The 25,035-nt window shown below is 59.8% G+C and overlaps 2 protein-coding genes across 5 annotated transcripts in view; one reads left to right on the forward strand and one right to left on the reverse strand.

The window, feature by feature from the left end:
* Positions 1-314: 314 nt before the first annotated feature.
* Positions 315-25,035, forward strand: part of SHISAL1 (shisa like 1) — a 76,936-nt gene continuing 52,215 nt past the window's right edge. For 3 of the 4 annotated variants that reach the window (XM_060166940.1, XM_060166937.1, XM_060166939.1), the window contains exon 1: positions 1,070-1,234. The gene's annotated coding sequence lies outside the window, so the exon portion shown is untranslated. Of the gene's footprint in view, positions 348-1,069; positions 1,235-25,035 lie in introns of those variants that run through there. The other variant, XM_060166938.1, reaches the window with a different exon arrangement.
* The window catches only part of PARVB (parvin beta), a 238,171-nt gene continuing 227,874 nt past the window's right edge, over positions 14,739-25,035 (reverse strand). The window contains exon 14 of the mRNA XM_060166930.1: positions 14,739-14,751. The gene's annotated coding sequence lies outside the window, so the exon portion shown is untranslated. The remainder of the gene's footprint in view (positions 14,752-25,035) is intronic.

Here is a 25,035-nt window from a genome sequence, read left to right on the forward strand (position 1 = left end):
TCATTGAAAACTGCACAGAAGACCTTGTCTGATGTGAAGGATTCTCCTGCCCAAGTCTGACCCTGCCATGGACCACCTCCGCCTGACCCTGACTTTGACCACCTCCCGCGGTGGCGGGGTGGGGGGGGGCTGGCTGGAAGGAATGTCTTGCTTAGCACCGCAGGGGGAGGGGCACTGCAGGTGGGGCCCTCCAGTGGCAGGCTGCGGGAGGGGCGGCAGGAGGGGCTGGCAGGACAGCGGCCACCTGGCTGGAGCGGGCTGGTGTTCCCGCAGGGAGGGGCTGGGGGAGCCCGCCTCCCAGCAGCCGGGCCTGGCCGAAGGCTGGGGAGCCTCCAGAGAGGAGGCAGGTGAGCTCGTGCGGTGGGGCTGGGGAGACAGAGAATCAGAGATGGGGTGCCGGGAGGAGGAGAGAAAGCAGAAAGGGAAGGAACAGGAGGAAAAGAGGGAGGAGAGGGGAAAAGGAAAGGAAAAGTAGAAAGGAAGGAAAGGAGTGGGGGGGAGGAAAGAAAGTGAGAAGAGAGTGGAGCACAAAAGAAAGGAAGGAAGAGATTGCAAAAGGGAAAAAACGAAGACAACACACACGGGGAGAGAGCGCGCGAGAGGGGAGAAAGAGATTGCGAAAGAAAAAAATGAGAAGAGGAGGGCGAGAGAGAGAGGGAGAGGGAGAGAAGAGAAAGAGAGAGGGAGGGAGGGAGAGGGAGGAGGGCGCCGCGGGCGCTGGGGAGGGAGCGCGGCGCGGCGGCGGCGAGGGCAGGACGGCCGGGCGCCGCGAGCCGGGAGAGGGGGCAGCAGAGGGCGAGCGGCGAGCGGCAAAGAGTGAAGTGGGCACCGCGGCTGCGGCGGCGAGCGCGGGGCCGGCGAGCATGAGCGTGGCGGCGGCGGCGGGCGCGGCGCGGGGCTCGGGGCCGGCGGGCTGGCGGGCGGCGCGGGCCGCCCAGTAGCGGCGGGCGCTTGGCGGGGCGGCCGGCGGGGCATGCGGCCGGCGGCCGGTCCGCGAGCCGGAGCGCCAGCCCGAGCCCGCGCCCCGCGCGCCTAAGAGCGGGCGCTCTCCCGGCGCCGGCCCCGGAGCCCCGAGTCCCCGCGGCCCCGCAGCCCCCGGAGCTGGGACAACTGTTGCGGCGGCGGCTGGGGCACCGCGGGGGCGTGAGCGGCCCCGCGCCCCGGTAGGCGGCTCAGCCCCGCGGGCGCCGGCTCCCGGCGGCGGAGCAAGGAGCGAGCGGGCGGCGGGCACAAGGTGAGCGGCTCCCCGGGCGGGCCGGGCGGGGACCGCGCGGGGGAGGGGAGCGCCGGGCCAGGGTCCGGGCGCAGGGGTTGGGGAAAGGGGTCGGGGCGGAGCTCCTGGCGGAGGAGGGTCCCGGCCAGTGGGGGGCGGGTCTTCGGCGCCCCGGCTTCCGAGAAGGTGTGCGGGCGCCCGGGGCGGGGAGGGGTGGGCCCGCTGGGAGAGGTGAGTTCGGTGCATCGGGGGTCAGGGGTGCTGTGGAAAGGGACGGGGTACGCCCGGGGAAGACTCTGGGGGCAGGAGCCTTATCGGGCAGCCGGTGCCCTGGCATTGCGGTCCGCGCCAGGGCTCGCCAAGGTCGGGGTCTCTGGACCTTGGAGAGGACCGGGCCCGGGTCCGAGGACCAGTCCAGGGCGCACCGTGCAGGGACGCGGCAGCTGGGACCGGCATCCGCGTCCGAGGTGGGGACCGGCGTCCGAGGACCAGTCCTGGAGCTGAGCGAACCGGGAGCTCCGCGCGCGCCGGGCAGGGTTCCGGAGCCACGCTGGGGACCCGACTGGTTCCGGGGGTCCCAGCTGGGCGGCGCGGGCTACCAGGAAGACCCCTCCAAGTGCTTGCCCCTCGCTCCCCAGCCGCCGCGGGGCCCCAGGGGAGCCGCCGCCGCCGCCTCCCGGGGCCGAATCAATATTGATCCCGCGCCTGGGGCCGGGTGGCCTGGCGGCGGCCTCCGAAGTGCCTTAGCTCCAGCGGTTGCCATGGCAACGAGACCCCAAGTGTCTTCAGGTTATATTTATTCTAATTATTATTATCATTGTTAGTATTAGTATTTGTTACTCAGCCAGAGGAAACCAGAAAGGAGGAAAAAAAGCCAGCGCGTCCCGGCGCCTCCAACTGTCATCTCTTTAGAGAGAACTGATGCCGGCTGGTGGGTCAGGGCCGTCCGTCTGGGTCTGGTGCCCTGTGCAGTTGCCGGGGTGGCAGCCCTGGGGCGGTGGGGCTGGGCAGGGGAGTTATATAATCTGCCGTGGGAGTGTGTCTGTGGGCCTCTGGTGTCTCCCCTGCCTCTCTCGGCCTCTCTGATCCCTTGCCTTAGTGACGGCTCCTCCCGCCCAAGGGAGCCCAGGGAGCCCAGGCCGGGATGGGAAGAGCAGAAAGTGCCTTGCACCAGGAATCACAGCCGGCGGCCTCCAGCCCTCTCTCCCCCAGCTGTGTGACCTTGAGCAAGGCGCTTGACCCCTCTGAGCCTCTGTTTCCCCATCTGTAAAGTAGCATGGGCGCCATTCCCACCTCTGAAGGTTGCTGCGAGGTCACGCCAAGAAAGCTCTGTGAGTTCTGACGGTGTGACCCTAGGCAGATGCCTGTCCTTCTCAGGGCCTGTTTCCAAGTCTGTGGAATGAGGGCCTGGACCCCAGGGTGTATTGAGTCACGGTCGTCCTGTGAATTTCACTCCGGGCTGCGATTGAAATACTGTTGAGCCAGCAAGTTGCGTTCAGACCAGGCTTAGGGGAGCTCCTCCGTCACCCCCTGTTCCCTCACCTGTCAGGTGGTCTGAAGGTGGTGGGGAAACAGGCAGCCCAGCCTTGGTCCTTGGTGTCAGCCAGGACAATACCCATGCTGGTCAGGGTGGCCCGGGATTGGGGGTCAGTCCCCCACCATCCCCTAGACCTGTGACAGCTCAGGGTGGGACACCTCCCTGCGCGAATCCATCTCCCCAGAGAGGCTGTTGGCTGTGCCTGTCCTGGCTGCGGGTTGAATGTGGAGCAGAAGCAAGAGGTGGCCAGAAAGTTCGCTGCAGCTAGGCAGCCCCAGCGCCTCATGGCTCCAGCTGAAAGCCCCAGGGAGGGGTTTCTGCCTGTTTCTTTACTGTCACCAATCACACGGAATTCTTGACTCTGTCTCAGGCATCTGGGAGGTATGATGGGGAAGCTGGGGGAGCAGATTGGCTTGGAGCCATGTGGGGTGTGTGTGTGTGTGTGTGTGTGTGTGTGTGTGTGTGTGCGCGCGCGCGCGCGCGCGCGCCCCACCCCCGCTCTCCCAGGCCCCCAGCCTGGAACTTATCGGGGCAGCTGGATTGGACAGGATGGGTGGGGGCAGGGCGAGTGCTGCTTAGACCTTTGTGAGTGAAAGAGAAAGGGAGTGAGGCCTGTCCCGAGGGAGATCGGGAGATCAGGAGACCGGAAGAGAGCCACTCCCTCGGTCCCAGTCACCCATCCATCCCTCCATTTATTCATTCTTTCACTCACTCCCCTTCTTCAGCCAACTCGGCGAGCCCCCTGCCTGCTGCGGAAGGGCATCAGCTCTGCTCTTGAAAGCTTTTAAGGAAACAGCCCCCGACAAGCCAGTGTGGCTGGAGCCCTGCCTGGGGGAAGCTGAGTGGCAGGGGTGCAGGTGGGGAGCATCTTCCCAGAGAGCCTGAGGTGGGTTCGGGGCTGGGGGAGCCTGGTCCGGAAGGCAGGCCTGAAGCAGCCAGAAGAAGAGAGGAGCAGCAGTGTTCCGGGCAGAGACCCTCCACGGGCAAAGATGGGGGCCCACAGGGGGCAGGGAGGGAGGCATCTTGTGGACCGGTGGGCGGGGCTTGGAGGGGGGCGTGGTGGGGCAGGGAGGGGCTGCAGCCGGAGTGAGCAGGGGAAGGTGGCGCAGCTGGAGCAGGGCTAGGGCAGGAGATCTGGGCACCACCACCACCCAGCCTGGGTGTGGGTTAGCTAGTGGGGGTGGGGCAGGGAGGAGGGGCGGATGGTCAAGTTCAGCACTTGGACACGTCCATGGCCCGTGGGTGGAGCCTGTGATTGGGGTGAAAAGAGGGAGGTTTGCGAGAAGGAGAAGAAGAGTCTGGTTTCCAGCTCTCTGGGGCAATCGGCCAGCCCTTGCCAGATGCTCCCCACTTCCGGCCACATGGGGGGAGAGGACTGCCTCCCCGCCAGGCCCTTGGCTGCTAGGAGGGGAAAGTAGCGAGTGGACATCAGGTCAGGCTGCTTTAACCGTCCGAGTCTGTGATAAACGACTTCACTGCATGAGCCTAAGGACGCACCTGCATGGCAATAGGATTGCACTCGACCACAAAGGCCCAGAGGCCTGCTACGTGCCAGGCGCCGTGCGGGGCAGGCACTGAACCCCATCATCCCATTTAGTCCTCACACCAACCCTGTGAGCTGGCCGTGATCGATCCTGTTGTACGGCTGAGAAAACAGGCTCAGAGAGGCTAGAAATGAGCCAGCTACTCTCACGCTCCTAACCGCTGCACTCCACCACCTGGAGCCCAGCCCGTGCCTGATGGCAGCCATGGTAGCTCTTCAGACGCCGTGCAGTGAGCCGCTGCAGGTCAGGGTCTGCTGAATCCCACATCCTACTCATTGTTCTGTTTTTTCTCTTTTGGACGGATCCAGAGCGTGGCCCGTGTTAGGCTCAGATGAAAGATATCACCTCCCTTCTTGGGGATGCTCTACCTCTATAAATTCAGCCTCTTGCTTGAGCTTTGACCCAGCTGAGTCACACGACAGATTCATATTGATCTTAGAATGAACTCAGAGCCCATCTCCGGCTCTCCGAGAGTGGCTTTTCCCAGCCCAGCCACTCTTTCTAGAAGTTACTGAAGCAGTAGTCAAGCCCTAAGAACTGCGGGGCCTTGTTTCCTAAACAGTCTTCTGTAAGGTGGGGTCCTGAACGTCTGGAGCCAGTGAAAGTGAGAAGGGTGACCAGGGGCCCTGCCCACCCTGGGCCACGCTCTCCTGGGAATGCCGGATGTCACCCACTCTGTTGGTGTCGGTCTCGCCCTGCACAGGGACTGGCAGGGAAGAGGTCCTGTCTCCTCCTCCCCCCTCCCCCCTCCCTTTTTTTCCTTCCCTGCCTTCCCTCCTCCAGCACACACATTCCTTGACACACGCCCATGGTTGACCCCCTAGAAAGGTAAAGAACAGCCCAAGACCCCTCAAACCCGCCCCTAGACGTGACCAAGGCTCAGGATCTGTTTGACAACTGACTATGTGAGTAAGTAACTCTCTGAGCTGAGACCGTGGCTGTCCCAGCACCCCTGGCTCCACTAGCGTACCCCCTCCCACACGCCAGCTTGGCCCACTTGTGACAGGCTGCTCCTTCCTTTTCCCCCTTAGCTGTGAGCGGGTTGGGAATTTTCCGGAGGGCCTCCTCTGGGCATCCCGGTGTTACCACTCACCAGCAAAGCCCTTGCCCTCTGAGCCTGGGTTTTCCCGTTCAGCAATGCAGAGACTTGGTGCCTGTCTAGTGGGTTTCATGAAGGTGGTGGTGGGAAAGGGGCTGGCAGAATCTTCGGTGTGAGGGCCTCCACCCTCCACATCCTGTAGCTGCGGGGAGGGGCAGATAGAGTCAAGGACCCCAGCATCTCCGAGGCCCCTGTGCTGTGCTGTGCCGTGATGGTGGGAAGCCCGAAGAGCTGCTGCTTCGGGGCCTGATAGGGAGCTAGAAGCTTGTCCGCTTACCCATGTACGGTTGGGGACACAGAGGCCCAGAGCGGGCTGGTGGCATATGCTCAAGGTCACAGTGAACTGGGCGTCCTCGAAGGCCAAGGATGTTCATGACAAGATGCAGACCCGGTGGGTGTCAGCCAGAGCCTCTGAAGCCGCTGCCCAGGGTGGGGGAGGGGTGTAAACAGCTCCTTGGATGGTGAAATTTGCCCTGAAAACCCCAAGGCTCTCCCATCAGGAAGAGGCTTCGGAATCTCTCCCTCCCTGACCATCCAAGCGGAAAAGCAGAAGTCGAGGGATGAAATGCAAATGCCTCCTGTCCCGTATTTCCGGCCATCAGACATGAATGGAGCGTTCCCTTTTGGCGTATTTTGGACAGGCTGCCCCCTTCCTCCCCTGTCTGGGGCACACACTCCCGTCACCGCCCATCTGTCTGCATGCACACCTACCCCAGCAGATGCGTGCAAACTCGCCTTTAAGAAATTAAGAAATAATGCATGAGTTTCCCGAATTACACCAATTTAACACTGCATTAAGTTCTGGAATCTCTTAACAGAACCCTGGGAGGGGCAAAAATTTTTTTTTCTTTTTTTTTTGGTTCACACTTCCCTGGAAAATGAGACAAACCGTGATCTTTTAAAACCCAGCTACATAATCTGATTATTCCTTCCTGGCAAGCGTCTGAGAAATGCCCGGCGGAGGGCGGAGACGTCCGCTTCGCTGAGGCTGCGAGATTTGCATTGGGAAGTGGGGCTGGGAAAGTTTGTCTCCTGTGCCAGGTCTGAAGCTCCTCGGCACACGATGGGCTGAAAATAAAGTGCCGCTTTCTTAGATATTGGCACAAATGAAAAATAAAGGCCAATTCCTTCCGTAATCCGGCGCCATAATTTCCTCCGCGGCTCCCTGAGCAGGTTACCGAACCGATGGTGATTCGCTTTCACTTTGAGTTCCTTGCCTTTGTCGGGAGAATCGTCCATGTGCAGCTGGATTTATAGACCAACAGAAAACGCATTTAAGCGTTGGCTCAGTCCACATTTCCGGGGCACCCACCCTGTGCCAGACATAGTGCCAGGCTCCGGGGACAAGAGACAATTAAAACAGGACCCTGCCCTGGTGGGTTTTGCGGTGTATTTGTTGGGGGCAGGAGAACAGAAGAAAAACAGTCATCTGCAAGGTCCCACCCTGCCTGAGGTCAGGTCAGGGAGGGCTTCCTGGAGGAGGTAACTTTAGGTTTGAGTCTTGAAGCGTAGATAGGAGTGTGTCAGGCAGAAGTGGACAGAGGGCATTCAGGCAGAGGAGCAGCCTGAGGAAAGTCTTCAGTGGGTCTCAGACAGGCATGGCCTCCCAAGGGCATCTTCAGATTTTAAAGTTTGTGGGTTCCTTTATTACAAAGCCCTTTCTTGTCCATTATCTTCCAGCACCCTCAGGCAACCCCAAGGCCAACCTCCAAGTCTCCCTTTCCCTAAGGAGAACACAGCCCAGAGAGGGGAAGCAGGTGGCCGGGGTCCCAGCCAGAGCTCTGAAGCCCAAGGCTCTGGGTCAGATGGGCTCTCTGGGGACAGCAGAGCAAGTATCAGTATCGTAAGCTGCTAAAGGGAAATTCTAAAAATTAAATCAAAGAATTACAGACAGTAATACCAAAGTCTGGAAGATCCCCTTTCTCCGTCCACCCGAGCCCTGCTTCTCCTTCTCGGCTACAGCCCAGGCTGGGTTTCCGGACAGGGGTCCCAAAATGTCCATGCCAGAGCTGCCGGGCTCGGTCTCTGCATCCAGAAAATCGGGGGACGGAGCCTCTCTCTACCCATTTGCGGGAAGCCTGGCATCCTCACCGAGCCCCGGAGGCCCGGCCAGCGGAGTCCAGCCTTCAGCTCAGTGGGAGCACGGCACGCCCTCCCATGGGCTTGCTTCTGAAGGGCTCTGTTTAGATTTTTCCGGGAGCAGATCGGGAATATGGCATCACCTGGGTGTCGCTGCCCGGAATCTTATCCCTGGGACCATGAGGCCTTTGGGGAACGAGCAGAGCCTCTGAGCTGAGGCCCATCGTCAGGGCAAGAAGCAGAGCTGCAGGGAAGCTCCTGGCGCAAATCGTGGGGGAGCAGCCTCGGATCCACCCTGGACATGTCTCCCCTCTGCTTGTTCCTAACTCTGTGACCCTGGTCGAGTTACATAACCTGTGAGCCTCAGTTTCCTCATCTGGGAAACGGCTTATTGCACGAACCGGGTAAGAGGAATTTGCAGCTTCCTTAGTGCATCGTGTCTATTCAAAGACAGGTCAGCTCTTTGTAGTCTCACCTTATTAACTGTTACTCTGCCAGCATTGCCCCAGCCCTTCGGGGAAGCAGCCCAGCAGGAACCAGACCCGATCATCTGGGAATCCCCCGCGCAGGGGATTCCAAGACTGCCTGTGGACTGAGTGAGGACATGAACCAAGTGAACCGTTAGACCGCTCTGGTGCCTGCCCAGTGCCATGGCAACCACAGAGCAGGGCGGCAAGGGAGCCAGCTCTGGATCTCACCTGCCTGTTTTCACACACGAGCTCCACCCCCTACCTGTGGCCGGTGCTGGGCTGCTTATCTCACTCTCTGAGCCTCAGTATCCTAATTTTTAAAATCCGCTTGAGAAAGCTGATAATAATAATAATAACTTACAAAGGTGATTTTGAGGATTAAAGGTAAGGACTGTGACATTCCAGGCCCCTGGATCAATTACAGCGATAACCATTATTTATTATCTTATCCCTGAGTTCTGAAAGGGGCTGTCAGGATTTGAATCCCAGTTTCCACCGCTAATAGCTGTGTGACCTTAGGCAAGTTATGTGACCTCTCTGAGCCTCAGTTTCTTCCTCTAAAAACGGGGATAGCACTTACCTCGCAGGGTTCTTGCAGGAATTAAAAGAGTTGATTCAAGGAACGTGTTTGGTGTAGAGCCTGGCACATAGTAAGTGCTCAGCAAATAATACTGTTAGCATTATCACCACATTTAATAACAGAAACACCCAGTGGGCACAGAAGCAGTGGAGTTTCTCTCTGTCCTCAAAGGGTAGAGACCACCTTGTTCCTGGTTTAGCTCTGTAGCCAGCTTCTAGCTCAGGCACGCTTCGGACACGTCTGTGAATGAAGGGATGGACTGATGGACAGATGGGTGGATGGATGGATGGGTGGATGGATGGATGGATGGGTAAGTAAATGAATGAGTGAGTGAGTGAGTGAGTGATGGCTGTCAGGAAACTTCAAAAGCCTAAGTTCGGGGAAGCTCTGGAAGGCGCCCAAGGACGGGGGCAGAGGCTTCTCTTTGAGGGCCGTGAGCGATGAGATGGAGTGAGTTTCTAGCCAGGTATGATCTCTCTTCTCTGCATGAGCTTTTCCCCCACTTCCAGGGACCAGGGATGGTGACCCGAGTCTGGGGCCCTAGGTTGCTTGGTGTCCCTGACAGTGTGGTTTTGGTGCAAGAAGGAGCTGCATTCAGACTGTGACCTCCTCCCCTTCAGGGCAGGGAAGTTCCATCTGAACCTCTCTTTCTTCCTCCATAATACGGGAGAATGCTGTCTTCCTTTAGGGGGACGGTGATGTGCAAAGACCACGCACTGAGTGTGGTCTGTGATCTGTAAATGTGCACGGGAAGTCAGAGGAGGTGTTTGGGCTCCACGCGGTAAACGGCAGGTTGCAGGGAGGTTCTGGAGCTGGGGACGGGCATGGTGCAGGCAGCGTGGACCACCAGCCTGTGGGCCATCTGATTCCTTCCCAAGGGGGCTCCAGGCACGGAGTCGGGGAAGGAGTGAGGGCGGAGGGCACCTCCAATCTGCTGAGGCCACGGAACGGCCCCAGGGATGGGGTGCTGGGCCCAAGGGTCCCCAGAGCCCTGAGCTGCTGAGAGTTCCTCCCGTCTACACCGAGCCCTTTCCTGGGTGCTTTACAAACACTGCCTGCTTTAATTCTCAGAACATACCTGAGCAAGGATGGATTGCTGTCCCACCCAAGGCTCAGAGCAGGGCTATGGCTTCCCCAGGGGCACACAGCTGCTAAGTAGCAAAGCCAGGACTTGGATCTTCTCACGTGGGGTGGGGGGAAGGCAGAGTGCCCTCAGTGGTCAGGAGGGGCGCATGCGTGGGGGTACGGGTCACCACACTCCTGTGCCCACCCCTTCACATGTGGGTGGCGTTGCCCAGCCACCTCCCTCCTCTTTGCCTCAGTTTCCTCCTCTGCAACGTGGGTCCACAGCAGACCCTCCTGCAACGCGTCCAGGTGAGGGTCACGGAGGCAAAGCGCTCCAGGAGGGAGCCCTCCACGCGTCCCCACTCATTTGTCACTGTTATTTGAATTCCTTCTCTTTGGCGGAGAGAGACATGGGGTAGCGAGCCCCTAAGGACGGGCGGGGCCTGGCAGGAGCCAGTGAGGGTCTGCACTGAGGCTGCCCCAGCGTCGTCTGGGCCTGGAGCTCGAGGGTAGTGGGGTCCTTAACATCTGGAGTCTGGTTTCTGCTGCCGCCTGTGGCCTCCTCCAAAGGGGCTGGCTGTCAGACAGGAGCGGGCAAGCCATTAGCCTGGGTATGTGTCATGTGATCATTCCCTCCAAAGACTGCACCCAGGGCTTGCCCTGGTGGGGCTCCAAGTCCGCAGGAAGGCTCTTCTGCCCGGGTTCAAGTCCCACGTAAGGGATCGCACCGATGTGGGTGAGAACAGGAGGACAGGGCAGGGACTCTCCCTGGGGAAAAGGGGCCAGACATCAAGGAGGACTTGTCAGAGGAGGTGGCACCCAAGGAGATGGAGGATGAGTCGACCAGGCCGATAGGCAAGGGGTGGGGTGATCTTGAGGTAGAGGAAACAATGCATATGGAGCCCAGAGGAAGAGGTTTGAGAAACTTCTGGATAGCATGGCTGTCCCATGGTATTTGTGGAAAGCTGTGGAGGTGAGGCTGTAGAAGTCGGCAGTGGCTTGGTCTCCAAGGACTCTGGCTAGTTAAGGAGTTTGGACTTTACTCTGTAGATGCAGGATGGCAGCTATGTGGCTTGTGTACCACCACCAGCCACTGCTGTGCCTAGGGCAGACATTGCTAATCAATCCATCACAGCATGGAGTCAGGATGTGCCTCGGCCCAGCCCCCCAGGCAGTCCCAACCAGTCGATCCTGTAGGCACCCAAGATGACACCTGTTTGCCCTGCTGCCATAGTCAATAGGAATAATGACAGCACTTCACAGTTGCTTATATTGTGTGGCTCATCCAGGCACCCAGAGTACTTTCCTGATAGGGAGGAGGCAGGTGGCAGCCTCTCATTCCACCTGGGCCACCAGGCTCCTGTGTGGCTCCAATGCCTTACAGTGCTGGGCAAGTTTGGTCCTTCCTGGGAAAACAAAGCCTTTCTTTCCAGTGGGTCCAGGCATGAGCACCATCTGGGAATGCAGACCCGCCTATCCCGGTGAGCCCCTGTCCATCACCTACAAGTCCACAGGCCAGCGGGCAAGTCCAGGTCAGCCCCAGACATCCAGCTGGGGTCTGGCCGAGGAGTGGGGTCTCTGGGGGAGGCCTGGGGCCAGGCAGAATTCTGGGCAGGACTAGGGAAAGATTAGGAGACTTTTCTCCTGAAATTTAAACAATTGGACAATCTGTTCTGGATCAATTTAGAAGCAGTGAAGTGAAAAAAAAAATCAGAAAATATAGTGTGAAAGCTATTTTCTATCTCAGTTGGGAAGAGCGATGAGCTGGAGTTTATTCGTAGACTGTCCGAGGCCGTGGCCGGGGCCTTTCACCCCCTCACCGCCCGCTCCGCCACTGCCCTGGCCCCCTCCTACCCCCTGCCCAGTGCTGGGCTGGGCAGCCAGGGGTCTCGGAGGGACGTCCTCCCCGGCTGCAGCCTCGGGGAGCCAGCAGTCTGCAGGGGCCTCAGACATGGACGTACCAAAAAGGCAGACCAAGGCGTCTCCATGCCAAGGACCGGGTGTGTCTGGTTCACTCCTGTATCCTCAGGGCCTAGAGCCGGGACTGGCACCTAGTAGGTTCCCTGCCTGAATGATGGATGGAAGAGAGGGAGGGAGGAACAGAGGCTTTGAATGAAGCGACCACCAGTTTGTTAGTGGTGGAGGTGGGATTGGAACCAGAGCTGGATGTAGACCTGGATGTAGCCCCCCACCATCCCTGGGGCCAGGAACCAGGTCTGAGAGCCAGGAAGCAGGGCCTCCCCTCCAAGGATGCTTTCTTTTCCTGCCGACACAACTCCTGAAGGGGTCTTTCACCACTGGGGCCAAATGCTGACTGTTTTAAAGTAAGCTTGTTCAAAACAAATAAAAAAATAAGCTTGTTCAGTGTGGGGCCTGAGCAAGGGGGACTGGGGAGGAGGGTAGGGGGGCAGCAGTACAGATCCCCGCTCTCCGCTTTCCAGTCTGAATTGTCCCCCAGAGGGAACAGACTCCCCGGGGGCTGTGGTGCATTGAGTTCCAGAGGGAGTTCAACCAGGGGCTGGACTTTTGGGGAAGTCCTGAGTGCGGGGGGCGGGGGGGGGGAAGGGGAGGGCTCCAGTGCTGGTGGGAAATGAGACCAACAGATTCCCGTCCCCAGAGAATGGTCTCTTCTGTTTTCCTCCAGGCATTGGGAGAGGGGGAAATTCCCAGTGGTTTAGTTTGGGGCAGTGGCAGCTCCCTCCTTCCCCAGATACTCAAGGCCAAGAGCCTAAGGCCCAGAAAGAACCTTGACTTAGAAACCAGACCAGCTCGGGCCCAAGTCCCAGTAGCTCAGCAGCTGTGTGACCTTGGGCAGGTGACACAACCTCTCTGAGTCTTAGTTGTCTCATGTGCAAACTGAGCGGTCATCCCCCTTTTTTTGAAAATTAAAGGAGACCATATTTGTCAAATGCCTATCATGGGGCTGGACAGCACATAGTAAGTGCTCAAGAATGGTCTCATTCTCCCGTTTCCACTGTGTGGAAGCCCAGTCATTAGACACTGCTTAACTCTCATTTGGGTTCTGTGTCTGCACCCTGGAGCCCAGTCCAGGGCAAGTCGCCCCCAGCTGAGAAGGGGGGTTATGCCACAGCACAGAGGGCCCTGCGAGCCCCAAATGTCTTCGCGCCCACCCTTAACCATGCCGGGGATGTGCAGACTGTGCTGGGCGAGGCCAGCTTGACATAGTGGGGGGAACCTGTGCTGGGATTCTAGGGCCCCAGGTGCTAGTCCCAGGTCTACTCTGTCTGAGCTGTGTGACCCTCAGAAACGACAGCCTCTCTGAGCCTCCGCGTCTTCAACTGAGGCTAATAACCTCCCCCGGCCACTGCTCAGGATCACGTGCAACTCACCTAAGAGAACGGATGTGACAGCATATGCGACAGCTCTAAGCCAACCCCCAGCCAGTCAGAGGATGGGAATGGAAGCCCTGTTTACTGAGCACCTACTGAGCTCCCAGCTCGGGGGCCAGGTTTCACTTCTACTGTCTCATTTAATCTCACACCACCCACGTGAGGCTGGGGTTAGCACCCCACTTTCTGGGGAGAGGCCCAGAGAGGCTAAGTGGCGTGCCCAGGGTCACAGGGCAACCGTGTCCCCTCCTGCAAGCCTGCCTGCACTCTCTGTCCTCTCTCTGGCCGCCCTCTGCCCGGCACCGGCCTAGCACCCACCTCCCCTTGAAGTCCCACCCTCGCACCCCAGTTCTGATCCGGTTTCCTGTCGGCAGGGCTCTCCCGTAAATGCTTTTTGATGTTACCTCTCCGTTCCCCAGAAATTTTAGAGCCAGCATTCCCCACAGTGGCACACGAATTAGACCTCCATAATACTGTTTACCTAGACGTCAACTTACAGTATAAAATTTATCAATTTTCTCTGCATGATAAGCAATGCTCAGTTTTGAAAAGGAGGAAGCCTGCCGTGATGGGCCCGGGAGTTGCGTTTGGCCCCTGTAGGACCCAGTGCTAAAGGCTCATCCTGGCGCCAGCCTCTGGCCCAGTAGCTGGGGCCACCCCTGCTGGGAGGGGCGCTGTCAGCCTGAGGGTGGGGTCTTCCCTCCATCAGGGGCCCGTGTTCAGCCCCTTGCTCCCTGCTCCTTCTTAAGTGTCTTAGGTGTCAGAGCCCACCTGGGGCATGGTCAGAGGGCTCTGGCCTCTCTGAACGCCTGCCCGAAGGCACATTTCTTAGCAATTCTTTTGTTTCCAGAGTGTAAACTCAGAATTGGAATGGGTCACCCATGTGGGGAGGAGAGAGCAAAAGCAGAGGGAGTGTGGGTTGCTACTGGCTTTGCTGGGGAGGTGCCCCAGGCTGGGACGAGGGGCCAGCAGACAGGAAGAGAAAAATGTCAGTGAAATGGCTCGGGGCAGTTTGGTCAGATTCCAGAATCCAGCCTCTAACCAGACACCTGACAGCCCCTGGACATGATGACCTCGGGCCTGAGAGCTGGGCTTCCCTCCTGTCTCCTAGGACATATGACACTGCCGTCGTCCAAGACCAGGATGAGGACTCAGGGAGCGCGCCCCGCCCCTGCCCCTCACTCCACTCCGGTGGCGGCCACTCACGCTTCCTGGGACATCAGCTAAGGGAGGGGCCGGCAGAGGGAGGCAGCAAAGCCCAATGGGCTAGGATGGCTGAGGAGTTCAGTTTGGGGTGCAACAAATGTGGGGTGCCGGGGCTCCCAGGAGTGGAGATGGGCAGGAGGAGGCCACTGTCTGTCCAGGTTGGGGCCCGGGAGAGCTGGTGGCGGTGAGCCAGAGTTTGCAAGCGCTCGGGGAGGCTGGCTGAGAGCCGCCTCCTGCCCTCTTTGGGAGTGTCCTGTGTTCCTCCATGTTCAGCCGTTGCCGCCAGGGAGCCCTCCTGGTGTGCAGCACCCCCTGGCCGGCTCACTGAGGGCCAGGCTGGCGACCCAGGCCTGGCGAGCCACCGCTTTCAAACGGGGGCTGGGGGGCGGGCCCGCTGTCTCCGGGTGGCTGCTGGTTCACCTCCCTCTTGGCTCAGCCGCTCTGGCGCCAGTTTACAGAGAACGTGGGTGGCAGGCTTGTTAATCCCCAGAAGTGGAGCTGGTCCATGGGAACGTGGCCGCGGGCCCTCCAGCCCGGCCGTGGGGGGTTGAGGGTGCCGCGCTGGGTCGGGGAGCCTACTCGGCACCGTCCCTGTGGTCTCTGCTGCGGCCCTATTTGCATAATTTTGAAGTTGATTGGCCTAAAGGCAACTTCGCTTAATCACAGCTAAGTCTCTGGTTGCAACGGCAGCTGCTTCCAATTAGCCGCGTTGGTACCATGGTTTGTTAGACTGGCTAGGCAGCCCCTCTCCCAGCTCCCCCGCCGCCCGGCCCCCCTTAGACCCAGAAGGAACCCGCAGGGCCCGTAGCTACCTGCAGAACTGAGTGTGGACAGGTTAGCACACAGCCTGGGATGCAGCAGGTGGAGGCCCTGCCAGCTCCCTGGAGATGCTGCCGCGATGGGCTGCGGACTGTACTTTGGGTACCAAGGCACGGGGGTTAGAAAACGGGGCTGCCTGGCTCTGTTAGTAAAGTTTTATTAGCACACAGCCGCTGCCGTGCAGCCTGTATTGTCTAGGGCTGCTTTCTTGCTGTAACGGCAGAGCTGAGTCACTGTGATGAGCCCTCCTGGCCCACAAAGCCCGTGATATCTAGTGTGTGGCCCTTCACAGGTAAACGTCCCCACCTCCGACCTAGCCCACTGGTTCTCATACGTGAGTGTGCGTCAGAATCCCCTGGAAAGCTGGTAAAACGCATATTCCTTGCCTCATCCACCCTTGTTCTAATCCGACGGGTCCCGGGGGGCCCCAGACCCCGCGCTGCTAATGAGCTCCCAAGCGGAGCGCGGGGCCACACTCCAGGCAGCCCCGGTCCAGCCACCCCCAGGGTCCCTCACAACAGTTTCCATACTCCTTAGACAGAAGAGAAAGCCAAGGCTCTGAGAGGTCCCTCGCTTCTCCGAGGGCCTGAGCTGATGCACTCTTCTTCCCCAGCACGTGCTACACCCTCGACCCAGGCACCTCACCCCGGGCGCACCACGCGCCGCCGGGGCACAACAGGCCCAGCTCGGTTACCTGGCCTGGTCGATTCCATGTCTGGGGTCCACACCGGGCTCCGCCGTCGGGGACAGCGACGACTCTTCGGCAAGTCAGAGTGTGTTGCCTTCCTTGGGTTGGGGGAGTGTGATGGCGGGAAGGCAGGGTGTCAGGGGCACAGCTGAGAGCGCTTGGGCCCTACCAGGGGCTCTGCTGCCTCCCCCACCCCTGGCATCTGCAGTTTGCGGTGCATTCAGTTACCAACGTCTGTTTGGTTTCATCCCCTGGCTCAGGCAGAGACCCGGCTGCCACCCCCGAATCATCTAATGTCACTTTGTGAATGATCGAGGGTACCTCCCACATGGCACCCTCTTCATCTCTCATCTTCCCGTGACCTGGGAGGGGTGGGAAGGGGCAGGACATCCACTTACAGAGGAGAAGCTGAGCCTCCCCGAGGCCAGGTGACCTGCCCGGGCAGCTGCGAGGTGGCGGTGGGATTCCATGCCTGGGTTACCTCACAGGGGCCCACCTGGTTGGGGCGCGCTGCCGGGCACAGGAGGACCTTTCAGGGCCAGCGTCCCCAATTTATAGGCGAGGAAACCGAGTCATCGAGAGCTCATGACCAGGAAGTACTTGACGGGGCAGAGTGTCTGGGCCTCCCCGGAAGGAGGAGATAAATCCTTGCTGGAATCAGAAGACCCCAGCACAGGGATAAACATCCTTGAACCTGCCAGCCAGCATTAACAGCTGGAACGCCCACCCCCGTCCCCTTGGGGCCACACCTCCTCTCTGTGCCCTTATCACGGCTACACGCCTGCTACATTTTTAAGCGCTTTTTAGCTTCCTAAAGTGGATCGTGCAGCGTTTGATCTGGGGACCGAAGTTTCTCCCTGAGCCCTGGTTGCTAAAATGCCCTGTGACGTTTGGTGTGGCGACGGTTCAGTTTGGCCGCTGTAGAGCATTCAGTGTTTGGACATCCTGCCATGCGTTCTCCCGCCCATCCAGCTGGGCCACCTCCAGGGTTTTCCTCTCAAAAATGGCCTCTGAGAACGTTCTCGTACCTCGTGCCCGCGGGGGTCAGCAGGGCCTTTGCTGAGCCCAGGAGGGGTGTTAGTGCCACTCATCCCACAGTCACTGAGGACCCACCGTGCGCAAGAGGATGCCATGAAATTAGCCTCCGCGAGCTCGCTGTGGGGTTGTGCTCTCTCCAGCCCGGCCCCGGCCCCCCTTCCCCCGCCCCCCCCCCCAGCCCGCCAGGCAGGCTGGTCTGTGCTGGGATCACAGGCTCTAATAGAGAGGAATAGAGGAATTCCTACTGCATGGGGTCATCACCAGGAGTAAAGGCAGTGATACAGCTGCACTTTCATATGACGTAGGGGCCCGGGGTCTGGCTGAGGCAGCCCAGCTCAGAGAGGGGAAGGCACTTGCCCAGGGTCACACAGCTGAGAAGTGGCAGAGCCCAAGCGTTAGGACCCCAAGGTCAGAGCCCTTCCTTCTTGTTCTCTGCTGCTGTGCTGACCCTCAGACCACAGGCAGGATGGGAAGCCCCGTTACCTGGGTGAGCACTGCCCCCAAACTGGTCCCATATTTATTGCACTGAATGAACCCTCACTTTGCCGTGTGTGTCTTAGTCTCTCTGCCGGGAATGCCCTCCCACACTTACTGGTCCGTCAGGAGTTACTGCCAGACCCTCTGGTGAGTTGAATCCCAGCTTTACCACAGCTAGCTGGGTGACCCAGGGCAAGTTACTTAAACTCTCCGTGCCTCAGTTTCCTCATTTGTAAATTGAGGATAATCACAGCACCTCCTGATCGCGTGAGGATTAACTAAATCCCCATCCCCCCCCATCCCACCAGACGGTCGGGCACTTCTCCTGGGCTATCATGACGCCCTGGTTTCCCCATCACAGCCCCAGTCACCCTGGGCTGCCACTGTCCACCTGGATGGTGACTAGATAAGGGGCACCCAGGCCTGCCTGGACCTGGCACTCTGTCTGCCGTAAGCAGAGCACCTGTGACTTCAGGGGATGAGAAAAGAGGTTTATGTCTGGCCCAAGGCAGGATCCAGCGATGGGAGGGAGGGAGAAGGAGCCAGCCTCCTTTGTGGCCTGGCTTTAAATGCCACCGTGACACTGGCCACGACAGAAATGCCAGCTATGGGGGCACAGGGGGCCCTGAGTGTGGAGATGGTGGTGGGCGGGGCAGTGCCTGAGGGCAGGGGAGACCTGGCTGTAGAGGCCTAGGGCCCTTTGACTGTGTCCAGATGGTCACATGATGTGTTGCCAACAGCAGCTGGAGCGGACAGCCCTCCGTGGTGGACAGGTCTTCTGCTGCCGGCTGGAGATGGGCTGGGGGTGCGTGGGGGGCAGCCAGGAAGGCAGCCCAGCTTTGGAGGCAGGTGGACAACACCCTCTCCGTGTGCCTCGGTTTCCTTCCTCAGAGGGCAGGGGGCTGAACGCACTCACGAACGCACTTCACCCGGGCAGTGCCCGGGATGGAGGACGGTCTCCAGCAGTGGCATCACTGACCCGCATCTGACCAAGGACGGATGTTGAGGGCCTCGGGGGGAATCCACACGCATGGTCTCTCATCCTGTGAAGTGTTAGCCCAGACGCGCCCCTGCAACCCCAGCTCAGCCGCTTCCGAGCTGTGAGACCTCCCAGAGAACAGCCTCAGTTTGCTCACCTGTAAAATGGGACTTTTGGTGAGGCGCTGTGAAGACACCAAGGCAGGGGGACCTGAGCCTGGCCCCGGGGACAGTCCCCAGGTGGCGGCCCCAGGCCTCGGGCTTGAGCTGGGTCCCCAGCGGTGGCGTAGGCCTGAGGCTCTCTGCAGCTGCTAGCCTCCTCATGGCCCCAGAAGAACCAGCTGAGTTCCTGTCCACACAGGCCGGCAGCCGTGCTCCTTTGCCGATACAAGGCCCGACTGAGTCACTCTCATTTTATTGGGGTGCAGGGTTGATCGTGGTGGGGAGTGGAGGGCCAGCGGCTGTGAGGGACAGGGTTCCTGGTCTCTGCCATGCAGAGCTGGGCAGATCAGGACGTTCCCAGATCCACGGCGTGCAGAGGCACGACTTCCTTCGGGAGCAATAAGGGTGAGGGGCTCACCCTCACTGAGCCCAGCCGCGAGCCCGGGTCCCTGCCCTGGACGAGCGCACAGCCTGGGGAAGGAGCCAGGCGGGGCCAAAAAGTGACCCTCAGTCCCAGAAGGATGTGAGGGGCCCCAGGGGAGGCTGTGACGGGCAGGTGTGGGGAGAGCAGGCTCTGGGCACAGAGGCTGGGAGCCCTGTGTCAGGAGAGCAGATGCTGGCCCCGGACCACCTGCTCAAGTTCCGGCTCCTCTGCCTGCAGGCTGTGTGATCTCGGGCAAGTTGCCGACCATCTCTGTGCCTTAGTGTCTTTGTATCAGGAGCTGAGCACACAGGGTGGGTGAATAGAGGGGCAACGGCTCCGACAAGCTCCGTGCTTTGCGGTCTAGCGAGGAAGCTGGGATGGGAGGGAAAACAGGGAGTGCGGGGGAGGCGTGAGGGTCCGACCTGGACCACCTCCAGCCTCCTCCCTCACCCCCACTCCATTCTCCCTTCAAGCTCTTTCCCAAAGTCAGCTGCCCTTGGGGCCCTGCCCTGGTGACCTGGTGCCCTTTCCCACCTCCCCTTTGCATCCAGCTGCCCCGAAGGTCTCTTCCTGTGCGCACACCCAGCCGGCTGGCCCGGCGTGGCCAGGCAGAGGACAGGGTGGGCAGAGCCCGGGGACGCCCTGAGGGTCATGGCTGGCCCCCGTGTGAGCACGGGCCAGCGCCTCCCTCCTCCCCTCCCCCGGCAGGTTCGGGCGTGAGACTGCACAGCTGTCCTGGTGCGCAGTAGGTGCTCAAAGGGCTCTACTTGTCCTTGGCTCTGCTCCCCGCCCCTTCCTCAGCTGAGAGGGCCAAGCTGCCGGTTTCTGGTGGCCCTCGTGACCGGTGGGGGTGGGCGCCAAAGAGGCCGTCAGCACCCGCCCCTTGCCAGCAGCGCCACTGCCTGCCGGCCGCGCCCCCTCCCTTGCCCTCCCTGGGCTCGGCCCCACCCCTTGGCCTTTGCACCTGCTGGCCTCACTGCTGGCGCGCTCCCCCCCCAGGCCCGCCTCGCCTGGCCCAGCTGAGCCTGCCTGAGATCTGACCTGTCAAATCTCGTGTTGCCTGGGGACACCCACGACCCAGACCAGGTCAGGGCCCTCTTCTGTGCTCGGGTGCCCGGAGTCGCCACGTGTGGTTGGCTCCACAGGGGCAGGAGGGGTCTGTTTAGCCCACCACTGTGTCTGCAGTCCTTAGCTCAGGGCTGCCCGACATCACACTCGGCAGGGAGTGAATGAATGAATGCCTCCATCACCTCCACGGCCCCTCCCAACACGCCTTCAAGGGGGGCGTGTTATCCCCACTTACAGATGGGAAACTGAGGCTGGCCTTTGGTTTCTGTTCTCCCCAGTGAGGGAAGGTTCCTGGGGCCAGAGCCCCCTCCCACGGAGGGAGGCTGGAATAGAGGCTCCCAGAGTGGGGAGAGAAATCCAGCGCTGCCCTCTGACAGTCTGTGGGCCTGTCTTTCCTCTTCCTGCCCTGACACTTCAAGTGATCCATTCTTCATGTGATATTTTCATGCTTCTCCAGTAGGAAGAAAATGCCGCTGGGATTTCCAGGGGTTGTTTTATCTGAATGGTGTAGCCAAATAATTCGGGAGAACACATAGGGGCAGAGGGCCTCACGAGCTCTCAGCTAAGCCCTCCCCTTAACTGGGGGAGCCATGCGCCTGGTGATCTGGTGTGGCTCTGAGCAGGGAGCAGAGCGTCCGGGCCTTCAGCAGGACTGGAGTTTCCAGCCCAGCCTCTCTTTGCTGCGTGCCCTCGGGCAGATCTCTTCCCTCCCTGGGCCTCGGTTTCCTCACCTGTGAAATGGGAGAGCAGCAGTGCCTACCTCAAACATTCAGGAAAGAGACATGCACGGAGGACCCGGTGAGATTCCCAAGAAGGGATGATGGAAACAAGCCAGGTTTGGAACTTGAACCCAGAGCCCAGTTGGCAGAGGTTGGGGTGGAGATGTCGCTGAGGAAGGAGAACCCTTTTGGGAATCAACTAGCATGTCCTCTTGAAGGAGGGACTTGGGGGGCAGGAGTGGTTTCCAAGTTGGTGGTGACCTGCACACCATCCCGTGGTCACACCCACGCCGACACCCCACACCGCACTTTGCAGAGCTCACCTCTCCCCTCCTGAGTTGACCCTACAGTAGCCCCATGGAGCGGGGGACACTGGGTGGGGGTCAAGGGGTGTAGATCCAGGACCCTGCGCTGTCCCACCTGGGCTCCCCTGGACTCCGGAGTTGGGGTTTCCTGGCTTAGAGGAGTGGCATCCACCACAGGCTGACGCCCAGGTTCCCTCCTGGTGTTGGCAGTGAAAGCTGACACCCCGTCTCAGTGCGAGTTGCACTCGGGCCTCTGCCTGCATCTCTGCTGTTCCCATCAGAATGTTTGCTCTTTGCAATAAAGTGGACCCCGCATCCAGGCCAATGAGTGTTGACACAGTTCCCACTCTTTGAACAGCAGCACCTACTGTGTGAAAAGCATCCTCTGTGGGTGACAGAGACACAGAAGGCCTTGTGCCCTGCAGGGAAGCAGTGAACAAGCAGGCGGGGCAGGAGGAAGTCAGCGCTAACTAACGGCATAAGCCCTGCATGAAAGGAGGAGTTCAAACACACTTTCCTCTGCGCAGCAACTTCCCAGGGACCTAAACCACCGGCTTTGGAAACAACAGTGGGCAACACCAGATAAAAGCCATTTACGGAGCACTTGCTCGATGTGCCGGGTGCCCCGCTAGCGCTCCTGGACCTTTTCACCTTTCTTTAGGACCCCAGCAAGGGGTGGGGGTCATGGTTCCCATTTTACAGACGAGTAAGCTGAGGCCAGTGAAATAACTTGCCTAGAATACTCAGCTACTTAGCAGCAGGGCTCAGATTCCAGGCCGGGGGAGACTGACTCCAAAACCTGTGCCATCACCCCAGCACCCACTTTGAGCCCCTGCTTGGAGTCAGACAGACCTGAGTTCAAGTCCCAGCCCTGCCAGCCTCCAGTTCTAAGCCAATCACTTAGGCTCTCTGAGCTGCGATTTTTTTATCTGAAAAATGGAGCTGGTAAAGCCTGCACTCGCTCAACCAAGCCAACACGTGTTTATAAAGTGCCTACTGTGTGCCAGGGCCCATGCTGCATTGTGAGAATCCAAAAGCGAGTCAGCCAGGCCAGCTTCGCGGCGTGCGAGCCACGCTCAGAAGGGCCCGTGCTTGGTTTCATGCTCCGCCGTCGCTGTCTAGAAATGCTTATTGATTTTTGAACAAAAATGGTTCTCTGCATTTTTCATTTTGCACCGGGCCCTGCAAATTATGCCGCCGGTCCTGGGTCACAGCCCTTGTCCAGCTTACAGTCTAGGGGAGCGGGAGACGCAGCTCAGAGAGAGCCACTGTGCAAGCGTGCGACTATAAACCACTATCTGTGTGTGAAGGAGAGGTGGACAGGCCGTGAGCACGCACGGCAGGGTCCCCGACCTCGTGTTGGGGTCAGGGGACGCCTCTTGGAGGACACAGGCACTGGGGGATTCATCTGAGTCTACCGGGTGAAGGGAAGCCACAGGGTGGGGTGTGGGGCATGGTGAAGGGGCTGCAGGATGGCCAGTGTGGCTGGAGGGTGGGCCTCCCTGGCCGGGGAGGTGCCAGGACCCTGGCAGGAGTCTGGCCTTCCCCCTGCCCATCCCCCCACCCCGTGCCCTCGGAGGGTTTTAATCAAGGAGTGATGCGATGGGATTTGCATTTTGAAAGGCAGCTCTCTGGCTCCGAGGTGAGGGTAGGTTTCGGGGACAGAAGTGTAGGGGGGCCCCATGTGCTTGACTGATTCATGGGGTGGGGTGCAGGCCACCGAAATGAGAGCAGCGTGGACCTCAGGGCCGGCGTGAGGTTGAGAAGATGTGGGAAGGGAAAGGGGCTGACCGACACAGGCTGGGCCCCGGCTGGGGTGCGCTTCACGGTGGCCGTGCCTGCTGGCCATGCAGCCCAGAGCCCGGCTGCAGGCAAACCTGTCGCAGTCTGGCCCGGTTCTGTCTTGTTTCCTGCTTCCCCACCCGCCCGCCACTCCCTCCGCAGGCCCCAGGGGTCAGGAGGACACACTTTGATCCTGCTTCACACCGGTGTCTATTCCTGGAATTCACGTTTCAGACTGAGATTTCATAACCTCCAAGTGTGTGTTGCCCTAAAAATAAAAGTTCACAAACTCAGGAATAGGTCTGCATCGCCAAAGAAAGGCCCTGGAAACTTGGGGACTTGCTGGAGGATAAGGTCGCCGCGGATAACGTGTGTGCCCGTCACATGTATGTGTGGGCAGCAGGGGGTGGTGCATGCATGTGCACGCGCGTGTTGTTGCAGACATATGTGTGCAGGCGTGTGCTGCCTGGTGAGTGAACACGCCCATCTGCCCATGGAGACAGGGCACAGGAGCAAAGTGCGGGCTTGGCATCCTGGCTCTAGCCCGCCCGTCCCTCCATCCACACCCCGGGGAGGGCAGTGGTACAGCCTAAGGGTGTCAAGAAGTCAGTGAGCACATCATAGTCAAGTGCTCTGCGGGCCTCCCGGCCCAGGGTGGGCACCCAGTGGCTGTCTCCAGGGTTATTTCCAATACCTGTCTATCGGGCACCTGCTCTGCCCACAGGACTGTGTGTGAGGCCCCAAAGGGCTCTATCCTTGTTTAATTGCTAATTCATAATGCTCATACTACTATTAATAAGAAGAAGAATGCCCAAGCTTAATTACTAATTCATCATGGAATCAATGGCTTCCTGACTGTTGCCCCCAGGCCGTCGTCCCATGGCGACCAGACCTGGTCCATCTCGTTTGTGGCTGAATCCGACCGCCACCCAGCGCTGGGTTTGGCCCCCTGCAGAGGCCCGTTAGGTATTCACCGGTGGGCATGCGGAAGAGGACCCACTCACTGGACGTTGGGGGTGGGGAGGACAAGTAGCGGAGGCAGCTTCATGGACCAGGTGGCATTTGAGCCGGACCTCGTGGAGGTCTGATCTGGACATCTGAGTTGGAGGAAGAGATGCCCGGGGAAGGGCTAGCCCGAGCAAAGGGCCCGACTCCTGTGCTCTACCACCAGCACCCAATGCCCAGGAGGCTGGGTCGGGACCCATCCTCAGCCCACCCGCCGCGGGGCTGACTGCAGAGCTACACCCTTGCAGGGGTGGGGCAAGGTGGGATGTGTCTGGGTGACAGGTGCGTAACTAGCCACGTGCCCTTCTTTGTTCTTGCTGCTGGGACATGCGGGGCTCAGGTGGCCGGGTCTAAAGAGGTCAGGCCCCTACAGCAGGGGTCTGGGCTCTCAACGCCCCCGCCTGCCACCCGTTTTCTCTAACCCATTTGCTCTCAAGCTGGGACACAAACTAATCAGGCAGCATGGTCCCGCCCCTGCCAGCCTCGGGAGCCCACCCAGGGGAGTGAGAGAATCAGAGGGAGAAAAGCTTTGCTGAGAGAGGGGCGCCGCAGCTGAACCTCAAAAGCTGGGTCCAGGCTGCCCGCCTGCAGGACAGGGGAAGGGTGTCCCCAGTGTGGGGACAGCGTGTGCAAAGGCCCAGAGGAGAGGCACATCCTGGAGGGCTGAACCTTGAGGAGTAGAGAGAGACAGAGGGGGCAGCAAGCCAGACCACCTGGGGCCTGGGAAGTGAGCATGGACTTGAACCTGGAGCTGCCAGGACCCCTAAGGAGGTGGGTGGGTGGTCAGATGGGCATTTCAGGAAGTCAGTAGGACCTGGATTGGTGGGCGAGGCTGGGGCAGAGGTATCTAGCGGCACGCAGCAGTCCCCACGGGTATTTTGAGCTCCAGCCCCATTCCAAGCACTTTGAGGCATCACTTCATTCAATCCTCACAAGGACTCTGTGAATTAGATACTATTTTCATCCCCCTTTTAGGAACGAGGAGACTGAGGACACTTGTCCCAGGTCACACAGGGTGTGGCTACAAAAGGTGGAGCCAGGCAGTGTGGCCCAAACCCAAGGCCCACCCTCCAGGCCACCTGGCCCTCGACCTGGTCCAGGCAAGAGGGGATGCTCTTGGCCACGCCCAGGGAAGGTCACGGTGGGCTAAGCAGGGGTCTGGGGTAAGCCGAGAGAGGATGAGGAACCCCCAGGTATTGAGCCGGGGGCCGCCAGGCGTGGGGGGTCCTGGAGGGTCCGTGGCAGTGCCCCCTGCCCCACACCAAGGGCCCGCCTCCCTCCCTCCCTCCCGAGCCCTGCCTAGCCCGGCTGATGGAGAACAGATCTGCTGTTGTTGCCAGTGGGGTTTAATTCATCTTCGCCGGCTCTGTTTCTCTTCACATGCCCTCCATCCTCTCCACTCAGGCCTCGCCAAATTCGGTGTTTAA

This window comes from Lagenorhynchus albirostris, chromosome 11, assembly GCF_949774975.1.
Source record: "Lagenorhynchus albirostris chromosome 11, mLagAlb1.1, whole genome shotgun sequence".
NCBI classification, from domain to species: domain Eukaryota; kingdom Metazoa; phylum Chordata; class Mammalia; order Artiodactyla; family Delphinidae; genus Lagenorhynchus; species Lagenorhynchus albirostris.